Raw genomic sequence first — 6,041 nt, 5'->3', positions numbered from 1 at the left:
GTGGCTCAGTGGGTTAAGCATCTGACTTCGGCTCAGGTCATGATCTCATGGTTCATGGGTTTGAGCCCCGTGTCGGGCTTTGTGCTGACAGCTCAGAGCCTGGAGCCTGTTTCGGATTCTGTGTCTCCCTCTCTCTGCCCCTTCCCCACTCATGCTCTGTCTCTCTCTCTCTCAAAAATAAATAAACATTAAAAACGACAACAACAACAACAACAACAACAACAACAAACAGGGCCCTCCAGGATTGGGAAATCTACAAGCACCCAACCAGTGTTTCTTGCAGATTGGGCCATCCCCATCTGACCCGACCAAGATGTAGGAGGAAAAACCAGGAGAATTCCTGGCCATCCCTGCACTGAGCAAGCAAGAGATCAGCAGGCACATTAAATAGCAGAACTACAGTGTCAGGGACCATGGGCTTGCTGCCCAAAGGTGGTGGTCTCATGGGATTATCCTCTCTCCCTTTAGCTCCCGAGATCCTGGAGAGAGAAACTTTGGAGTCTTGCCCAAGATTTTGCAAAAGGGCAAACGCCTGCATGTCCTTCTTTGGCCTGGATTTGTCCTCTCTGGAGTCGTGGGCCTGTTGGTGGATTTCTCCAGTAATGACATGCCAGCCTGTGCTGTGCAGTGTCTGTAGAGAAAGACAGTGGTAACCGCAGGCACACTTGGGATTCTTCCAGAGGATTTTAAAGCACCTTGTAAATAGAGTGGCTATGCCATGTGTCATCCAAAGTGAAATGCTTTTAACAGTGACCAGTATAGTGATGATATTCATAATTACACGAAGGCAACAGGACTGTCCCAGGCAAACCAGGATATATGGTCGCCCTGCATGTTCACCCAAAGACCATGTCAGCGCACATGTCTTAGAGCTGTTTAGGCAGAGCTGGAGGTAAAGGAAGCCAAGAAGGCCCTGCCTCGTCTACTGTTTCTGCAGAACCTCGCACCTTTTGGTTGTCACCCTCCCTGTTGCCAACCATTTGGGCTTGGGCTTGGGTAGCTCATTTGCAGGTAAAGAAGACTCAGGGAATCAGGCAGGACTTTGGGATCGAGGTGAATCAAAGGTGTGCTGGGGGTCACCAACCATGCAAACAGGCATGAGCCCAACGTTGAAATCACACAAAAGGCCAGTAAACACCATCGACACTTGGGACATCACACGTGCTGAAATTGTTAGGGCAGAGATACTCATTCTGGCTGACCTCAGTTATGTAACTGTGCCCTGATCGGCTCTGCCCAGCCAGTAGCACCCAAATCTGCAGAGATAATACAGTCAGAGTTCATCACCAAGAGATTCTCTGCTGGGGGTTCTAGAAGGAGATTGGGCACACACAGTGGGGCTTGATTTCTTCTCTGAACTCTCAAAAATGTCTCAACTCTTCAGTATCCTCACTAGGCACTCTACCCCCCAGTGCCTCTGGATTGGACAGCTGGCTACCGGACAGAAAGTAGGGCATTATACAGGCAGGCAAGAGGCTTCTCCAACTTCCAAACTCCTCTGCTGCTTTCTCTGACGACTTCTTCTCCTTCCTCTCTCATCTGCATCCTGAGGTCACATCTCACTCCCTTCTTGCTACAAAGTATTCCTTTTTCTCATTGATCCCAGGTGGGGAGGACATGAGTGTAGGACAGAGACTGACAGTGAAGGAATGTGGTTGGCTTAGCTCTCCCCATCACCACGGAGAGCTTAGAGATCCAGGCTGGGCCACAGATTTCTCATTTGTCCATCCATCCCTCCATCCAGCCATCTATTTACACTTCCAGCTATCCATCCATCCGGCAGACATTTATTAAAGTCCTACTCTGTGCTGGTCATGTACTGTAGGTGCTGGGAATGTGGGTAAGAGTATTACTTGGATCCTGACCTCAAACCGTTCGTAATCTCGTGGGTAAACTAATATCAGGGCCCTTGTCTTTCAGAGGCACAAGGGAAGGGGTGTAGAGGACAGTGTGTAGACAAATGATGAATGCTTAATTCTCTTTTTGTGAAGAAGGGCACTGGGGCAAGAAAGTTTTTTCTTTTCTTTTCTTTTCTTTCTTTCTTTTTTTTTTTTTTTTTTTTTTTTTTTTTTTTTTTTTTTTTTTTTTGAGAGAGAGAGGGCACTAGTGGGTCAGGGACAGAGGGAGAGGGAAGGAGAATCCCAAGCAGGCTCCATGCCCAGTATGCACCCAACGTGGGAGTCAATCCTATGACCGTGAGGTCATGACCTGAGCCAAAATCAGGAGCTGGGCACTCAGCCAACTGAGCCACCCACGTGCCCCGAGAAAGTTTTCTTAGAGCAAGTGAGATAGGAATGCAGTTCTGAGGGGCGCCTGGGTGGCTCGGTCAGTTAAGCATCTGACTTCAGCTCAGGTCATGATCTCGCGGTTTGTGAGTTCGAGCCCTGCGTCGGGCTCTGTGCTGACAGCTCGGAGCCTGGAGGCTGCTTCAGATTCTGTGTCTCCCTCGCTCTCTGCCCCTCCCCTGCTCATTCTCTGTCTCTGTCTCTGTCTGTCTCTCTCAAAAATAGGTGAACATTAATAATAATCACACCTAATTATTGAGCACGGACTGCACGTCAGACACTTTACACCATCGTCTCCATTAATCTTCACGGTAACTGAAGACGTAAGGACTATTTTTTTAACATTCATTTTTTTTATTGTTACTTTAGAAAGAGAGTGTGCACAAGAGCGGGGAAAAGGAGCAGAGGGGGAGAGGGAGAATCTTAAGCAGGCTTCACACTCAGTACGGAGCCTGATGCAGGTTCCAGCCCAAGACCCTGGGGTCACGACCTGAGCTGAATTCAAGCGTCAGATGCTCAACCGACCGAGCCTCCCAGGTGCCCCCCATAAGGACTATTTTTACCCCCTCTTTTGCATGTGAGGTAACCACTTAGCAGCAACTAAGTTAAGAGGCTGTCGCTATAATCTAGATCTGTTTTCTTCCTCTGTGACATGAGAGGGCAGACTACCCCCATGCTCTCAGAAGTTCCCTCTGGACTCCCCTGAGAGCAGAGGGGTGGACGTGTCCCTCTGGAGGAACTCAGGATAGTGGCAACATCAGCCCACTCCCAGGTCTCTGAAGTCTGAAGTTTATCATAAAAGTTTATTTAAATTTGCATTCTCCTTCACAAATCTCTGTTTTAATAAAAAGATAATGTCGGGGGCACCTGAGTGGCTCGGTCCGTTAAGCATCCGACTCCGGCTCAGATTATGATCTCACAGCTTGTGGGTTCAAGCCCCACATCAGGCTCTCCATTGTCAGTGTGGAGCCTGCTTCAGATCCACTGGCCCTCTCTCTCTGCCCCTCCTCCCCTGCTGGATCTCTCTCCCTCGCGCGCTCTCTCTCTCAAAATAAACAAATAAACTTAAAAAAAATGTTTTCTCAAAGATAATGTTGAAAATTATTGAACATTAAGAGAAAGGGGAGTTCTCGGGAAGTGTGTCTTTCTCATTGTGTCACTCCAGGAGCCCCCGGCAGGCCTCTGTGGACCCCTGGGGCCAGTAAGGGGCACCCAGGCTCTTTGCAGTTCTGGATTTCCCTGGATCTTTCTGGATCTGGCTCTACACTGCTGAGCCTGTGACAAAGCAAGTCAAAAAGGAGCTGTGGTGGGGCACCTGGCTGACTCGGTCAGTAGAACATGCAGCTCTTTTTTTTTTTAAGCTTTTTTAAAAAAAAAATATTTATTTTAGAGAGAGAGAAAGAGAGAGCAAGCAGAGGAAGGGCAGGGAAAGAGGGAGAAAGAATCCCAAGCAGGGTCCGCCTGTCAGCATAGAGCCTGGCTTGAGGCTCAAACTCATGAACCGTGAGATCATGACCTGAGCTGAAATCAAGAGTAGGGCACTTAACCCATTGAGCCACCCAGGTGCCCCAAGCACACAACTCTTGATCTTGGGATCATGAGTTTGAGCCCCACTTTGGATGTAGAGATTACTTTAAAAAGGGGGTGCTGTGGAATGAGGTCTGGCTGTCCTGACCTGGGCTCTCTGCCTCTGTATTCATGTTTCCCAAGGAGGAGCCCTTCGAATCTCTCAGGGTTTGCAAGAGAAATGAGCCTGATGGCCAAAGGCAAAAGACCAAAAAGTCTGCAAGAGAATTTCATGAAGATAAAGTGCTTGGAGGCGAGAAAAAGGGAAATCCATCTGGAAAGGATTAGAGGGGATATTACAGAGGGCTCCCGCTTAGGAAATTTGTTCTGATTTTCAAGCTGACATTAACACTGTGAAGCACAAAGAATGTTACAGGGGATGGGGTGCTTGGGTGGCTCCGTCGGTTCAACATCTGACTCTTGATTTTGGCTCAGGTCGTGATCTCACGGTTTGTGGGATCGAGTCCCTACTCAGGCTCTGCACTGATAGCACACGGCCTGCTTGGGATTTTCTCTCTGCCCCTCCCAAACTTGCACTCTCTCTCTCTTAAAATAAATAAATAAACATTAAAAAAAAAAAAAAAAAGAGGGGCACCTGGGTAGCTCAGTGGGTTAAGCATCCGACTTCAGCTCAGGTCGTGATCTCATGGTTCGTGAATTTAAACCCCACGTCATGCTCTGTGCTGGACAGCTCAGCCTGCTTCGGATTCTGTGTCTCCCTCTCTCTCTGTCCTGCCCTGCTCGTTCTCTGTCTCTCAAAAAAAAAATTAAAAAAAAAAAAAAAAAAAAGAATGTTCCAGGGAAGCTTGGAAGGTGATTCAGAAACTTTTTCAGGGGAGGCTCAGTGTCAGGTCCTCAAGAGTAAATAAATGTGGAACAGGCTAAAAACTTATAAAATTGAGCGCGGGCAGGGACAAACAGGAGGGGCTGAGAGGGAAAAGAGAAAGAGGGCTCCCAGTGCCCCTGTGTAGGCTACTGCTATCCTGAGTCTGACAGGCTCTAGGGAGAAGTACAGCCATGGCCTGGGCTGAAGGCTCCGGAGAAGTTTCTCTGAAAGACTCAGCTCCAATCACCAGCTGTCCTTTGCTCCTAGTCAGTTTTGTTTTCCTCTTTCTTTAAAACCTGTTTTCACTGTTATCCTGTCTGGGACCACTTCAGCTGCTCCAGCCCTCTCTATGGCTATCTGGCCAGACAGCAGTGATTTAAAACAGTAAAGTAGATTGGAAATAACCAGACTTTAGGCAATACCTTTGACTGCTCTGTTCCATCAGGATCAATACGAAATTAGACTCTGAAACAGAAGAAAGGATTGGCTAACTTCTGGAGTCATCAGTCGAAAGACAAGTTCAAGGGGCGCCTGCCTGGGGGTCTGACTCTTGGTTTAGGCTAGGGTCGGGATCTCATGGTTCATAGGTTTGTGGGTCCGAGTCCCGCATCGAGCCCCATGCTCAGAGCATGGAGTCTGCTTGGGGTTTTCTCTCTCTCTCTGTCCCTCCCACCAGCCCCCTCAAAATAAATAAATACACTTTAAAAACAAGGACAAGCTCAAGAGACACAGAGTTTACTAGACAAGAAGGTCTCAGAGGGAAGGTATTGTAGCTTATTCTCCTTTTTAGCTCACTCAGTGCCTTACATGGAGCAAATGCTTTTAATATTTTATGAATGCATGCACCAAGTAAATTCACTTCATAGTTTGGAAGGTAAGAACCAGGAGCAAGGCTGCCATCTGCTGGTGAATTTGTGAAAGACACTTATCAGGGGCCTTTGCAACCTAAGTGGCCCTTTATTCTGTAACCTTAAGAAAACCTCCAACCTGGGGGTGCCTGGCTGGCTCAGTCCCTAGAGGCTGTGACCCTTGATCTCAGGGTGGTGAGTTAAAGCCCCACATTTGTCATGGAGCCTACTCACAAGAAGTTAAAAGAAAACCCCCAACAATCCTTTTCTCACCAACATCGCCTGATACTTAAATTCTTCTGCCTCTCACTCAAGACATCTCAGCTTCCTAGTAGAGAAACCAAAAATATCCTGAGACGCTAGTCAGAGAAAAAAGCCTTTGCAGGTAGAGGAAGCTATTTTGCAACTCAGGACACTTCTCTCCATTGGCAAACGTTCACTCTCCAAGATGCATTTCCCCATCACCCATCCAGAGGATGTAAGCACCAGTGCTGGCCAAGGTGCCAGGAGTATATG

The sequence above is a fragment of the Acinonyx jubatus genome, chromosome E4 (assembly GCF_027475565.1).
Source record: "Acinonyx jubatus isolate Ajub_Pintada_27869175 chromosome E4, VMU_Ajub_asm_v1.0, whole genome shotgun sequence".
In the NCBI taxonomy this organism is placed as follows: Eukaryota; Metazoa; Chordata; class Mammalia; order Carnivora; family Felidae; genus Acinonyx; species Acinonyx jubatus.
The sequence above is the reverse complement of the archived record's forward strand: the minus strand, read 5'-3'. Positions refer to the sequence as shown.